Source organism: Podarcis bocagei, assembly GCF_964188305.1.
Source record: "Podarcis bocagei genome assembly, chromosome: 6".
Lineage (NCBI taxonomy): Eukaryota > Metazoa > Chordata > Lepidosauria > Squamata > Lacertidae > Podarcis > Podarcis bocagei.
The window spans coordinates 38,417,078-38,433,773 of NC_138130.1; the positions used below are offsets into that span (position 1 = coordinate 38,417,078).

The window sequence follows — 16,696 nt, forward strand, 5'->3', positions numbered from 1 at the left end:
AGATCAACTCACCTCTTAACAGGTAGGGGCTTTCACCATGTGAAATTTTTAGAATGCGTTTGCTTCACCACATTTTTTGAAGTCAACATGGTCTTTCCCTGTTCATGACGACGATGGCGCAGTGCCCTGTGGGGCCGCTTAGATACTACATGCTCTCCCCATGTGTTGTGGCACCTGCTCCCACATTGTTTGGTCCATGTTGCATTGGTAGCATCTGCAGAGAAGGAATCACATGGGTCAGGCAGACGACAGGATTCCTTCCCATGGCATTACTGAGCTAGCAACACCATTTGCAGATATTACCAATGCCAGCTGGGAGCAGAGCACTGCAAAAGTAACATGCGAGTCAGGTCTTATAACTGGCACACTTTTGGAATACTTGTTTTTCATAGTGGCTCACCACATGATAAAAGCAGCTGCAACTTCTTTGCCAAATGTCATGTTATTAATATGGCTTGTTACAGGTTGATAGACCCCCATGCGGATGTTGCTATTCCTAGGTTCTGTTTTACAATTAGTTTGTCAGGGCGAAAAGTTTGCTAATTTATTCTGTATTGAATTCGCTTGCTGGTGGAGGTTTTAATAAACCACACCCATACTTTTGAGCTTGTGCCATTTTTATAAGCTAAGACAGAAAGGTCAAAATATATAATGGGGCTTTGGACTGCGGTCACTTAATCTGTGTACAGGAATCAACATACAGTGGTACCTCTGGTTACGTACTTAATTCGTTCTGGAGGTCCGTTCTTAACCTGAAACAGTTCTTAACCTGAAGCACCACTTTAGCCAATGGGGCTTCCCGCTGCTGCCGCACTGCTGGAGCACGATTTCTGTTCTCATCCTGAAGCAAAGTTCTTAACCCGCGGTACTATTTCTGGGCTAGCGAAGTCTGTAACCTGAAGCATCTGTAACCTGAAGCGTATGTAACCCGGGGTACCACTGTATACACTTTTCAGAAGAGAGTGCCCCCAGCCTTCTGGAAAACAGGACACCCAGCACCACACAAATCCATAACCTGGAGGCCTAATTTCCATTGTAATTTTTGGGCAAGTAAGAAACAGCAGAGTCCTTTCTGAACATTGGGCGAGACTCCTTCAGTTTCTGACCTTTTCCATACCTTGCAGAAATAACAGATGATTCACCCTTACAGAGGATAATGGGGGAAGGGAACTGTGGCCACGCCACACAACAATTGGCTGACTGGCAAGCTGAGCTAACATTTGTGTACCCCTGTCTGTGAAGAAAATGACTTTCTGTAAGCACACACACACATTATGGATAAGTGGTCCCCCACCCCCCATGAATACATTTATCTAACCTATCATGCCCTATTGCACTTTCTTGTTTGGGATAAAGTTCTCTTTCCCCACGTTTTTCTATTCCTACCTCCAAAGACGAAGGCACCCAGCCAGCACGTGACATGAGTTATATGAAAATTCTTTCTAACCTGTTGGAAAAAGGAATTGAGCCATATCCATGGAACCCATCTGTGTCATTATTTTTAACTATGCTATATTGAACATGAATTGAACTCAAGGTTAAACCACAAAGGAAATACTCTTTCAGTCTCTGTTTCTATTAATACAGCGTGGTACACCTATGTAGGTCTTATTTTGCTGCCACTCTGGTTTATATTCCATAGGAAACATACTGCCTGCGGTTCAGGTTCAGTTCTGGTCGTTGTCTTAAATCTGTTTGAAACCAGTTTTCTGGTCCATCTGCTCTTTGAATTAACTTGGGGCTGTTCATGTGAGGCATTTTCCCATCATGCCACCCGTCCTAACAGTTCCTAGGTATGGCTTCAGAAAAGGAAGAGTGCTGCTTGGACTGAAGCACATGGATATATCAGTAGCTATTTCCATTATTGAGTGAATTCACATGTTGATGGATCACTCCATACTGTTCTCCACATGATCATGTGCAATAAATGGAATAAGCGGCTAAGAGAAAAACCCTGTATGGACTGGCCATAACATCATCATGGTTTATGTGTGCCTGAAATTAGAATCTCCTAGAGACCAGGCCAACCAGAAGTTCTCCTTTAATTCAGGTGATATTTTTCGTTGATGTACAATCGGAAAAGCTACCGTAACAGCACTGAAACTGAGCAATAGCAATTCTTTTCATTGGGCTTGTGGCTAGAACAAAGCTAGCGATAAGTAATAAAGCTTTTAGTGTAAAATGCATTCCATTTTCTTTCTGCAACTCACCGCTATCAAGGCCAAATATACGCTGTTGTCTGATAATAGGTGTTACATAACTCCACCTCCCCGCCTGCCACTTGATTCCTTTGTAGAGTTTGCCACAGACCTAGCAGACATATCCATGGTGAACAATACATCATTATGTTAACAGTTACATGCTGCCAAGTGCAAGATGGCTTTCTGACCTACATGTAATGGTTCCAGCAAAAGAAGTATACTCACTATGCCTAGTGGTCAATTTTTCTGCACATAAAAAGTCCTGCATCCACATGGTCTTGTTGTCAACCATGGTATTAAACACACAGGATTTATTTTCTGCACTATACTCATAAAATGGATCTGTTTTGTGTAAATCATTAGTTATGGTTAGCTTCAAAAAGTGGTTATACTTCAAAAAGTGAAAATCCTGAAAGAAAAGTTGTTGAGCATTTTTTTTGGCAAAGTTGAGATTTCATTTTGGGCAAAGTTGTTGAGTTGTAATTACATTTTGGGCTGCCATACACATGAATTTCCCCAGACATTTTAACTGATTTTTGACAATTCCGCCCAGACGCTATTATCAGCAGACAAATCCTAGATATGTCCGGGATATTTTCCGGACGTATGGCAGCCATACATTAGTATATATTAAGCAAGAAATTGTTTTCTGGTTTAAATATCCAGAATAGTTCTGTTCCTGACAAGCTATGCTGTCAATGAAAAAAGGTAGGGGTGTGACTGAGCGTGTATATTCCTTTTCCTTTCTGTTTACCTGCTCTCAATGATGCAGTTGTTTTTAAAAATAATAATAATGGCAAGCTGGCATTTTGACTACAGCAGTATTAATGGAATAGGGTCCCTGTTACCAATGATTCAGTCATCTGTCAGCCTGATAAATGGATTAGTGTAAGAGGTATTCCAGCGGGGAAATGTAGCCCATAGGGCTTCCAGCTAATTATATTTAAGTTGTTTAGTACTGCTGGGAAACAGCATCCAGGCAATTGCTGAAAGCTTTGATGCAACGTGCCCCATTAGAGTTTGTGTTCAGAAACTCATTATCCTTTCAGGCTTGTGCTGGATGGATTCTAGGAAGCTGACATTAAATGGAGAGCAACAATAAATAGCCAAGAAGACATTTTAATTCAGCTTCTGATCCATTTTCCTGATTCAGCAACTATTGGCGTGTATGATTTGTATGCCATGCCTGCATTCGAGGGACAACTATGCTTTTACTTGGTGTGGTATCTTTACAGATCTTTTTACGCTATCATGCATCCAGATAATAATGTGATTTGATCTTTCCAAATCAGAATTTAGATCAGGAGAGTGCTATGCATTCCGGGGATCCCAGGTGGCACCAAGAGCACAAAGTGCCTTTCTTAAGGTATCTGTGTCTGATCGCTTGATTGCAATTGTCTCCTAAGTGCCTGACCTTGCAGCCATTATCTGAGCCTTATGACTTCAGAGTTTCACTAACTCTGGTGTGCTCCTTGTGGGGCTGCCCTTTAAAACCACTCAGAAGTTAACAGCTGTTTCTAGATGCAGCTGTCAGTGGTAGCCGCAGAGAGCATATTACACTAGATATCAGATGTCAGTGTTTGCTTTCGGATGCAATTCACTTTATTTACCCCTATCCTCATTGTGTGGGCATTGCATCTTGCTGGCTCTCTAACTCTCCGAAAGCCATGCCAGTTTAATCTTATGGGTATGTTTCCTCGCCCCATCCCCCAATGGCTTGCTTAATCTTGCCTATCCTGGTATGGATACAAGTTATTTTTAATGCGTTCTCGAAACGTGATGGACTGATAGGTGTTTCTAAAAAGATGCTATATACAGTGGTACCTCAGGTTACATACACTTCAGGTTACATACGCTTCAGGTTACAGACTCCGCTAACCCAGAAATAGTGCTTCAGGTTAAGAACTTTGCTTCAGGATGAGAACAGAAATCGTGCTCCTGTGGCGCGGCGGCAGCAGGAGGCCCCATTAGCTAAAGTGGTGCTTCAGGTTAATAACAGATTCAGGTTAAGAACGGATCTCCAGAATGAATTAAGTACTTAACCCGAGTTACCACTGTATTGGGCATATGCCAGGCACTCATGACAGTAAGAGGGTCGATAACGGAAAAAACATACCACATAGTAGGTGTTCCTATTACATTTGACTTATTTCCACACAATGTGGTTGTGAACTTGCTGTTGCCTCAGTTCTCCAGTCAACCTAGTGATTTATCCTTCCCAAGAACAGGCCATGGGCAGATAGTCAGTCAGAGGAAAGGTCATCTATGAGAAATTGTTTTTCTTGCATTCCATAGGGACATAAGAAGCTGTCTTACACCAGATCACTATTATCTATATGACGGGCAGTTTTTCTCCAGGGCTTCAGACAAGGGACATCCCTAGCCTTAGCTGGACATGCCAGGGATCAAACCAGGGGCCATTGCATGCAAAACAAATGTTCTACCATTTGTGGCCCTTCCTAACTTCTTCCTTCCTTCCTTCCTTCCTTCCTTCCTTCCTTCCTTCCTTCCTTCCTTCCTTCCTTATTTATTTTCTGTGCCCTTCCCTCTTTGCTTTTACTGTCTCCATCAGGCATGGGCAAACTCAGCCCTCCAGATGTTTTGGGACTACAACTCCCATCATCCCTGACCACTGGTCCTGTTAGCTAGGGATGATGGGAATTGTAGTCCCAAAACATCTGAAGGGCAATGTTTGCCTATGCCTGGTCTACATTACTAATTCTTTACTTCCTTTATGAGAAAGTCAGCTTTCTATGTACCATTTATTATGGCTTCCCTGCTTTCCTAGCTTTCCTGTTGTGGCTACTTCTGCTAGTGGGGTACCATATTTTGGGGGATTCACTACAGCTAAGCTATGTGCTGTTCCCATAAGAACTTCTGCAATGCCCCTGATGCTCTAGAACTCATACTCTCAATCTCTCAAGACACACTATAACCCCCTCCCCTCAAATATCCTGCGTTGGTAGTGTATCTGAAACTGGAGCAAAACCTTCCCATTATTTGTACTGATTTGCTTTTGGGTTGTTTGATTGACATATAGGATGACACACTGGGAGCTGCCTTATACCAAGTCATATCCTTGGTCCATCTAGCTGAGCACTGACTGAAAGAGGCTGTCCAGGGCTTCAGGCAAGAGACATTCCCAGCCCTGGTGATTCTGCAGATAGAATCTGGGGCCTTCTGCATGCAAAGCAGATGCGGTGCAACTGAGCTACAGCCTTTTCCTTTATTGCATTTCTATTGTCCATGTTTAATAGAATATTGTCTTTATTGATTCATTGCGGGCTATGGAAGTTTCTTTACTAGTAATAATAATTTTATTTTTCGTAAACCCACCCACCCCCATCAGACTTGGTTGCCCCAGCCACTCTGGGTAGCTTCCAACAAATATATATAAACACAACATAATAAAACTTCTCTATACAGGGCTGCCTTCAGATGTCTTCTAAAAGTTATATAGTTCCTTATATCCTTGATATCTGATGGGAGGGTGTTCCTGTGGCAAACTGCTTTATGTCCTTTAGAGAGAGAGAAAATATTAGCTATAAAAAAGAATGAATAAATATTAAAAATGTGATCCTCTTTCTATCTATATACAGCTGCAGAGCTACCAAAAATACCTGTGGATTGCTTGGTACACACCATCTCTTAGTTTTACAGACTTTTTCTTTCTTACTTACAGTGTAGTCCTCTGCAGAAATAGGTGCACTTAAGTTCATGGAAATCAATCGGTCACCAGACTTCTGCCAGCTTGGTTAGCAGATGGGATCGAGTTTCTATAATTACTGTGGATATTGTCTGCATCCATTGAGGAAGAAAAGAAGACTAGAATAAGAAAGGGCAGAGAATGGCGCATTTATGCAATATTCATGAGCACATTAATTTCCCCCCTTCAATATTGCATGTGCACTGTCTGTGTGAATTCTCTACATATTTTCCCAACTGTGAGCTGAGTATCAAGAAACAAACTAGGTTGCATTTGTAGCTGTAAATATATACATTATTTTATTCTGATCTGTACGGCTCTCTAAAAAGCAAGTGTGAGCAAATCTTGGGCCCAAGCAATCTCTCAATAAAACAGATGCATCCTCTGCTCCAGGCCTGATGTCAGCACTCTGCATTCTTGTGGTCCATGTGTCCCAGTGGTGATGCCTACGTTGGTTTGCCGACTTGGCATTTTCCTCCAAACATTGCTACCTATATATATACTGCTGGCTTGGGCCTATGGCAGCAAGGCCACTGGCTTCAAAACAAGGCTTTTTACTGTGTGAGCCTGTACTACCTGATGCCCAGATGACAGTGGGTTTGCTGATAATAGCAAATTGTCCAGGGCAAGCGTAAAGTGTGGTATGTTGAGGCAAGAAAAATCCACAGTAAACACTCATGGGGTCTGAACTGGCAGTGACTGCCTAGGTATGAGGGTTGTAGTGTGTCTACTTGAAGATGATGTTGATCCGTTGAGTTGCTGCTGTGGAAAAAAGGCAAATTCTGTTCTAGGAATCGTTACAAGGGAAGTGCCAATAGCATAATGTTATTATACAAATCTTGGTGAAGACTGTGTACCATTCTGGTCTCCACACCTCAAAATGTTTGTTGTAGAACTCTGAAATGGTCTGTAAAGGTCCATCAAAATTATTGAGGGGCTGGAGCTTCTCTGCGAGGAAAGGTTTGGGGGCGCTTTTATTTAGTTTAGAAAAATGGTGAGCAAGGCAGGACTTGATAGATAAATATAGGAATCTGCATGGTGGCGGGGAAAGTGGATAGAGAGAAACTTTTCTCCTTCTCTAGAACTTGGGGCTTTCAAGTGATGTTTAATGTTGTAAGCTTCAGGGAAGGCAAAAGAACAGATTTCACACAACGCATAGTTCAACTGTGGAATGTGGTGCCACAATATGTATTGATGCCCACCAACTAAGATGACTGTAAAAGAGGGTTGGATAGATTAATGGAGGATAAAAAAGTAAAGGTAAAAGACCCCGGACAGTTAAGTCCAGTCAAAGGCAACTGGGGTTGCGGCGCTCATCTTGCTTCAGGCCGAGGGAGCCGGCGTTTGTCCACAGACAGCTTTTCAGGTTGTGTGGCTAGCATGACTAAACTTCTTCTGGCACAACGGAACACTGTAACGGAGACCAGAGTGCACGGAAATGCCGTTTATCTTCTGGCCGCAGCGGTACCTATTTATCTACTTGCACTGGTGTGCTTTCAAACTGCTAGGTTGGCAGGAACTGGAACAGAGCAATGGGAGCTCACCTCGTTGTGGGGATTCATAGCTCCGACCTTCTGATTGGCAAACCCAAGAGGCTCGTGGTTTAGACCACAGAGCCACCTGCATCCCTTTAATGGAGGATGCTAACCATGATGACTACATTTAGTCTAAATATAGTTGGAGAGCACAGCTCTGAATACCAGCTGCTGGAAAGCACAGGAGGAGAGTGTGCTGATGCGCTCAGGTCTTTCCTGTAGGCTTCCCACAGGGACCTGTTGCAAACAGCAACATTATCAGAAACGGAAAAAGAAAAAGTGATGTTGGGAAAAGACTGAAAAGCAGGAATGTAAACAGAAGCTTTGTGTGCTAACTTTGAGAAAATGGCCCTTCACCCACACAGCAGAGAAAGAAGCAGAGGTGAGGGTAAGAGAAGGAGAAATATAAAAGAACAGTAGAGTTGTAGCATCTCCATAAAGGTGGCAATGATAAACAGATAACGGGGGCCATAAGAAGAACAACAAGGGGAAGGGGGCTTGTTGCTGCTCCGTAAGTAATTCGTATTGAAGTAAGATTCAAAAATGAAATCACTTCAGTGATAAAACTATAACTGAAAAGCTAAAAAAAGGCATTAAATATAAAGAGCATAAGTATAAAGGCTGTGCCAAAGGCCGAGTCATCTTCTAAGAAGCATGGATAAAACACCTGATGATTTAGCTACAAGAATATAATTGAAAATAACAAAGGATTCTCATTTGAATTAAAACAGGAGGCATGGGGGGAAACAGATTGGAAGTGGCCTAGAACAGAACTGGTAGAAATAAGACATGGAAAAAGAATAAAAAGGTCAATAGCTGCCCCTTCCCCCAAAAAAGAAGAGAGGTGGTAATATTATTTTTTTAAAAAAGAGCACTGACTTAAAGGGAAAGAACTGGAAGAAAGAGTGTGCAGTACAGAAGGGAGAATCGATGAGCCAATAGATTTTTTTTTTTAAAAAAAAAAAGTGGGAACAAGATCAAGGGAACAGGTAATTTTGTATCTGGTAAAGTAACTGGAGAAAAAGAAGGCACGTCAGATGGTAGGGTAGCACACATTGGTTTCTGGCCTCCGGCTGGTGTTTAAGTTATCCAGGCAGGATGGGATAGGCTGCTGCTGGAGCAAAGGTGTCGAAGTCACCAATGCATTTCTTTATGAGGTAATATTTAGCCTGCTAAATTTAGCAGGAAAATGCAGTGTGAGTGGAAACTGGTACAGATACCATGCAGATTTTATCCTGGTTGGTAATGAGTTTGTAGATGGTTATTGGAAGCAGCCATCACAATGCCATGTGTTCTTGGATGGAAAATCACAATGCAGCTGTGTAATGCTTTGCTCACAGATCTCTTTGTGTGCCTGTCTTCTGGCCTCAAAACATCTTTCTTTCTATTTCTTCTTTTGGAAAACATCGTGGCCTCATTTTTTCCCCCAGCTTCACGGCATGTTTGTGGATGAAAACGCTGCCGTTTGCTACAGACTGTGATATTCATGGAAGAATTGGAGGTTATCCTTTGGGGAACGTTTGTGAATATTAAAGCTGTTCATCATTTTGAAAGAATACAAAACATTCGTTTTATGAATTTTGCAAATTGGCACACCTCTGCCTGTTTTTAGGTTGGAGTGAGATATTGTGTGTGTGTGTGTGTGTGTGTGTGTGTGTGTGTGTGTGTGTGTTTCTCCCACTAAACTGAAAATGTCCCAGTTAGCATTAAATCACCTGTGCTGGTGGTTACTGTTCTGAGGGCCCTTCCCTTCCAGGGATGGGCAGTCTGCAGAAAATGCTCTCTATCCGCCCATCTGATTGCTACCTTATTCCCTAATAACTACTTCTGTGTGCCATGATTCAGCTCCTAGGTTTGTATGATCACAAGACATCTTCATGATTTGTTGTATTATCTAGTACTGTACATTTGAAGTCTTTCCAGAATGGTAATTATGGTGTTTTTTCCAGTTGGCAATGGAAGGAAATATAAAAGGTTAATGATGTTCTACTTATGTAGAAGGAGTTGTTGCTTTGTTGTTCCCTCCGAGAATGCTCACACTTATGGGACCAAAATGGACAAAAAGGGAGCTCTCAGCAGATGGCTGGGAAACACTGAGGTTTGCAGAAGTGTGGAAAGTCTTCGGGGGGGGGGTAAACCAAAAACACTCTAATGATTTCCGCACGTGCTCAGCTGTGCACAAAACACTGACTTGCTGTTAAAAGAGGAGAAATGGAAAGTCAAGGGGAAGCGGGAAAGGAATATTTAAAAAGGAAGGTGTAGATATAAAAGGGGTAGAAAGAAATAGCCAATTGCTATAGGTAATTTCCTGGTTCTCTGGCTTTTTGCTTCTTTTTCAACTTCCTCAGCCTCACACATGCGTACCAGGGATACTCTACCACATTTTACTGTAATAATGCACATGCATAGTCTAATGTGGAATGATTATTTATTTATTTTTAAAGCAATTTAAATAAAATAATAAGCTGTTGTGAGCTTTTTTCAGACAATTAAACATGCAGCCACACAATACCTGGCAGATAACCCAGCTGCATCCAACAATTATATTTATTTCTATTTTTGTTGTTTTTAATAACTTTTAAAAAAAGATAAAATGCTCTAAAAATAAAAAAGTAATAGAGACTGACTTATTCATAGCATTTACTCTGAGATGTGAACTTATTTTTTATGCCTCAGTGCACACTTGGAACTGAGCCCCTTTAAATTCAGTGGGACTCAACTTTCCTGCAGACAGGCATAGGATTGTACTGCAAGGTTTCTGCACATGTGACTTTAAGACACTTTCAGCAAACCCTTACATTAAAATAAAAACATTTCATAATGGTGGCATTGAAACTATTATTCAGTGATCAGTTTAATTTCATAAAATATGACAATAGTTTGAAGAAGTTGGTTGGTTGCAAGCATCCTTTTTAGCTTCTTTTTATTGGTCCATTTTTGTTGCTATTCTAGTCTAAATTTTAAGATTAGTGTGGGAAAACCGATGGAGAGTTATGACTACATTCGTAGCCCACCTTTCTTCCATCATGGAACTCAAGGCCGTATACATGGGGTTTGGTGTAGTCTCCCATCCAGACACTGATTAGACCCCCGACCTGCTTAGCTTCAGCAAATGGCTGCATTATTTGCTCTCAGACCACACCTGGTCTTATACTGAGTCAGATCACCGATCCATCAATTCCAGAACTTTCCACTCCCAGCAGGACTTGGGTACAGATTATTCCTAAATTTGATACGTTTGTTTCTCTCAACTGGAAAACCTGGGGATTTAATGTAGGGACTTTTTGGATAGAAAACATGGACTATAATATTGAGCTGTGGCAGTTTCATCTTAGATATGAGCTATGGAGCGCCTGCAGCATTTTCCTGCACATAATGGGGTAATAAAAGAAGCCCTGGGCTACATCAGAGGTACCAACACTGTAGTTTCTGTCCACTCTAGTAATGCCCTAGTTTCCTGGAGAAGTAACGCTGGTGTAGTAGGGAGCTATCCCAGCCAGGACTCAGAAGGAGTAAGCTATACTTCTCAGCTTTACCCAGGTGATGTGGAGCTCAGCTGTTCTCCAACAGCTTCTGCACACCTAGTGTGACATAAGAAAGGGACCAGAGTGATCGGGCATGTCTCACAACTTCTCTATGTTCAAGTGTTTGCATACCAGTAGCCATGATGCCTCTTTTTAGCAGAACATAAGAATGTACTAGGTTATCCCTTAGTTAGGCAATAACATGATGTTGGTGATGGGTAGTAAACAGGAGCAGGGGACATGCATGGTCTTATCTTTCTATACAAACTTGATCTCATTAACCATGGCATCCTCTCATTCTAGATTTCTCCACTGTCGAATGTAGAGATCTCCATGGTAACTCAAACCCCCAACCTCTTCTCAGCAGCCTGCAAGAAGCAGTTTTCAACAGCTCAGAGGTCTCACGACCAGGTAATTCAAACAATTAAAGAACTGGATATCTATTGGAAATAAAGTAATTTCTACATCTATTCCATAATAAACGAAACATAGCATTTTGATTCCTTATCTAAGTGTTTTACAAATGCTAGATTATAACAATTGCCATTTCTGAGATTATTAGAAAAACAGAAGTCACCATAATTGTTTTTAAGTGGTAAGACTAGTGGAGCTGAATAGTTATATTACTGGGATAATCACAAATATTCCACCAATAAATGTTATTGTCTTGCATCTCCTGCAGCATGGTTGGTGTTAAATTATTGTCACAGTAACCTTCTTACGATACGATACGATACGATACGATACGATACGATACGATGCAATGCAATGCAATGCAATGCAATGCAATGCAATGCAATGCAATGCAATACAATACTAGAATAATTGGGTGCACTCTTCCCACCTTGGATCAAATCTATGGTTCCAGGTGCAGAGATAGAGCAGGATATTACACACCCCGGAAATGATCTCTCTCAGCTTCTGCCTTCTGGAAGAAGGCACAGGGTTATAAAGACTAGGACTAGCCGCCTGAGAAACAGTTTCTACCCAAATGCGATTTTGGTTTTAAACATAGTGTAAGGGGTCTCTATGGGAATATATTGTATTTAAAAATGGGGTATCAGAGTTTTTAGGGGGCTAACCAGGTTGGGATAGCTGGGATAGCAGGCTTGTTGGGTTTTGAATGTTTTATGTAGATTTTTCAATTTCGTTGTTCTGTATGGGACAATGACAATAAAGATTACAATACTCCAGAAAATAAATAGGAAACATGTTTTTCATGGTGCCTAGGAAATATCACAGTTCAGGTGAAGTTATGGTTCCTGGTTTACCTATGCATCAACCAGATTTCGATGTTTGTTGTCAAATCTGCCTTTAGACCATAACATTAAGTGGGATTTTCCTGTGTTAACAAGGTAATTCAACTGAAGCCTAAATTAGCTTACACTTTCTTTTTCTTCAGTTAAATGCCTTGTTAAAAAACAGATTGATTTATATAATATGATAAATACCATGTTATGGTACAATAAATGGGGTGGGGTGGGATAATATTCTAAATTGCTTTGATCAGAAGATGCCTAGAGAAATTTATAACATATGACATATGAAAGATTGCTGTTTACCATGTCACAGAGAGATAATGGAGAGATAATTTGCATTTGTGTTCTCCCAGTTCAAAGTAGGTTATTAAACATTAACAAAAAAAAAACCGTTCTGAAAGCTATCCAGGTTCATAAAACTTTCTGCTATTTTGCTAGTTTACTGTATGCTACTTTCAGTACTGATCCAGTACTGAGTCACATGGCAAATGATTTTCTTGAATAACAAGCTAGCATGACATTTATAATAATGAATATGCATGGCCTTCAAGGCAGAGTACCTGAACTCTGCAGCGCTACTGAATCAGTAAGCTCAGAATCACTTCAGTGGGTGTAGAGTCAAGTTGCAGGATCCCAAACAGGTGCCATTTGGGGATCTGTACCCTTTAAACAACACTATAGACTTGTACACAGGACATCGTTTTCTAAGTTATTGTGTAGCAGGGAATGCTTATTTATTGATTGTATTTTTAACCCTGGTGATATGCTTTTTAGATGAAAATTATGGGACTTCCGGGTTGGCGCCATCGCCGAATGGCGGACTCCCTCCGAGCTCCGGAGGGAGTCTGCTCGGCAGGGGCTGGGTCCTACCGCGCCGGCGATGCGGGGACCCTTAAAAACCACGGGCACGGAGCCCGTGGACATGGGTGACTCGGCTGGCACCGTTAGCGCCCTCCCGACTCGTGAAGGAGCCTTTTTAAAGGCTTCGGATCGGGTGCCGGGGAGTGGCGTGGTGCTGTGAGTCCTCTGCTTTCCCTGCCGAGCGAAGCCGCATGCCATTCGACGGAGAGCGCTGACTTCTTCCATTGAAAATTCGGACTATCAACAACAACCCGTGAGTAATTGGGAAATCGGGTTCAAAAGGAGAAAAAAAGAAATTTTTTTCGAATTCGGCACGAGCGGGGGTGATCCAAAAAGGAAGTCAGTCCCCCCCTTATTGTAAACATGCTAAAACAAGGGCCGTGTAACCAAGGTCGAAAGAGAAGCATATTCTTGATAAAAATTATTAATTCCACGATGGGAAATTATAAGAACTGTGCTGGAGGAGAAGAGTGGAGGGTGAGAAGGAAAATGTAACCCCCCCTGGGAACCGGGGCGATATGCAGAGCCTGGTGAAGAGAGACGGAGACTTTGACAGCTGTCAAAGTAGCTGTCAAAGTTGGAGAATATAAAGAGGACTTGGTTATGAGGACTTTGCTGGTTAATTTTGCTACAATTTGCTACAATTTGGATATAAACTGTCGAAAATAAGGAACAACAACTTGACTTTTGGATTAGAGGAAACAAAGTTACTACAATCCCCCTAGAGGGGTTTCGGGACATTACAAGAACGGTCGTAAGTGGAAAAATACTCTGGGATTCGCACAGGACTTGTTATCTTTCTGGGAAAGCTGCAAAACTGAAACAGTATTTTGTCTACAGAGGTGTTTATATTAAAGGAGACAATAGAATTTTCTATTGAAGAAAGGAAGGGACTGGACGTAAGTTTTTGTTCCTGAACAACAACAACCTCTGTGGAGGCACCAGATTTCTGAATTAGAACGTTTTAGCAGCTGAACAGGATAAGAAACCCGAGAAAGTGAGGAATAAAAAGAACAAAGGACTGACTACGACACGGAAAGAACAATGGGCGGAGCGGTAAAAATCAAGGGAATTAAAGGCCTTTTTTAGATTGGACGTTTGAAGTTAAATATCATTAAAATAAATAAACTAAAAGAAAACCGGCAAGGTGGAATCGGGGAGAAATCTGGCCATGGATTTGAGACTTCCAGGCTGACAACATACAGACTGATGGACATGGGGAATTCAAACCGGGGAAGGGGGGGGGGGAGATTTCGAATCCAAAGGCTGTGTAACTATTTTTTGAATCTTTTTCTTTTTTTATCTTCTATATCTTTATATAACTCTTGTATATCTTTTTATTTTGATTGGACGTGTTTTAAAAAAGGGAATTCGTGGAAGGAAACTGGGGTGGATCTTGGGGAAAAATCTTTTTTCTTTTTCTTTCTGTTAATGATGTGGGATGGTGGTAAGATTGTATAATTCAAATTGGATAGTGGGTTAAACAAATTAAGTTTTAAATTGGGAGCGAGAGCTTGTAGAACCAAATTAATGAAAGGGGAATACAGTTGGGAGGGGGAGGGGGGAGTCCCAGAAAGTTGGTAAGGAAAGTAAGGTTTTAAGTGTACTTTATTTTTTCTTTCTCTTTGTATTTCTATATCTTTTGGAAACTTTAATAAATATGATTATTAAAAAATAGATGAAAATTATGTATATTGACCCGTTTTCCGAATTATTATTCTTTGGATGTTTAGTCACCTTAAGAACTCTCTATTTTCTTCAAAACAAAAAGCTACCTCAAGTCAAGTTCACTTCTAAAAGTTGTTGGACAAGTAATATTTATTTATTTTAATCGTACATGCTTCCTTTTGACCTATTAAAAAGATTAAACAATCATTCTGAAACAATAAATATAACCAGATGATGATAATACAGAAAAACATCAGCAGCAGACAAAAAGCAATAAAACGGGTAACATAATAAAAACAATAAACTGACATAATAAAAGCCATAGATTAGCAACAGAAGCAGTAAGATATTAAAAATGGAAAAGAACAGCAGACCATGAACCAATAATTAGAAGACTTGTAAACCGGATGGCTTTAACTTGGTGCCTGTATATCAATAACTTGAAGTGTCTCTCTTACATGTCTGAAGAAGGCATTCCATAAATTGAGTTTGATCACTGAAAGTTCTTATCTCCAGTGGCACTTTGCTTAACCACTGAGGGTGACTGACTACACATGAAGAGGGGCCTCATTTGGAGATCAAATATCGCACTAACCCTCTCTGTAATGAGAAAACAAGTCCCCATGTCAGTATATTTGTGAAAAACGATTCCGTCTTCCATGAATGAGACCCAATGCAATGCCATCACAAGAAGTTTGAGAGTTGATGTTGTGCAATTGGGAGCAGCTGCACTGGGGGATTGTGCAGTGCCTTTCGCATGCATTGGATTCACTTGCTGCACTGTTCTAAAAATGAGGGCCCCCACTAACAGAATGGCAGTCACTCTCTGTGTTTGCTCTGTTGGAACTACTCAATAAAACAGCAGTAGCTTCACTATACAAAAATAAAATGTCACAGTGTCGTCGTTTTGTTCCTTTTAACCATCAGATAGTTTCGTTCTCGATTTCAGACTTCTTGTGGTTCACATTTTTCATAACACTGTTTCAATAGCTGCCCAGCACACCCATGTTCAAGTAGGCACTTGGAATATAAATAATGTTTGCTCACCAGCTATATATTTTTTTTCTATATTGCGTTCCCAGACCAACAAGAGTAACTACAGATGAGTCACTGTGTCTTAATATCTTCATCATATAATACCCCATGATCAAGGCTTAGTTTAATATGCCAGATGCCAAATTCCAAATGTTAAACTTGTCTGGAAGTTATGGTTTTGGCATTTACCTCAGGGCATGCTGGCTTTACCCTGCAACAGTTGCATCTCCCTCATGCTACTTCACATTGCTGTACTGCAATCACCTATAGGTAAATTCTCCTTTATGTACGTGTTTCAAATATCGTTTTGAGGTTGAGACTCTCAGAGAGGAGCAGAACTACTTCCCACCCCCACCCCCAAAACCCACAGACTTCAATGGAAGCTGAATTGGCTAGAGCTGTAAAACATGTTCCCTGAGGAGAATGTAATTGGCAGATTAGCTGTGGCAGGCTTTGCTAGATAGAAGGCCCCCACGTCAAATGGTTTAATGCCCATCTAGGGCTGTACAAAGATCTTGCCAGGGTCCTGGAACCAACAAGTTTGCCATTTAGTTCATTGGAAAGGTCTCAGTGTTCTTTTTCTTTTTCTTTTACAAAGAATTTTCCCTCTAATTTAACTGTAGCATCATAAGAAGAAGAAGAAAACATTATAGTGAAATCATAGTGATCTCTATTTGATCAGACCTCATATTCATCATACCTGGTGATATCATGCATTTGTTTTGCACTTACTGATGGATAACCTGTACAATTGGTCCCTAAGAAGTGCCATTTCAAAAGCCAAACTGGAAATGTTGCAAATATTGAGTTGAATACCTTGTCACCTTGCGATGTGGCAAATGCATGACAGCGTGCTTGCTTAGTAAATATAAATACTTTGTAAAATACTGTGATACAGGCACAGTTG

The 16,696-nt window shown here is 41.0% G+C and overlaps 1 protein-coding gene across 3 annotated transcripts in view; it reads left to right on the top strand.

Annotated features, from left to right (window-relative positions):
• Positions 1-16,696, top strand: part of TBL1X (transducin beta like 1 X-linked) — a 133,543-nt gene that overhangs the window by 70,297 nt on the left and 46,550 nt on the right. For all 3 annotated transcript variants that reach the window (XM_081197100.1, XM_081197099.1, XM_081197098.1), the window contains exon 3: positions 11,270-11,377. The gene's annotated coding sequence lies outside the window, so the exon portion shown is untranslated. The remainder of the gene's footprint in view (positions 1-11,269; positions 11,378-16,696) is intronic.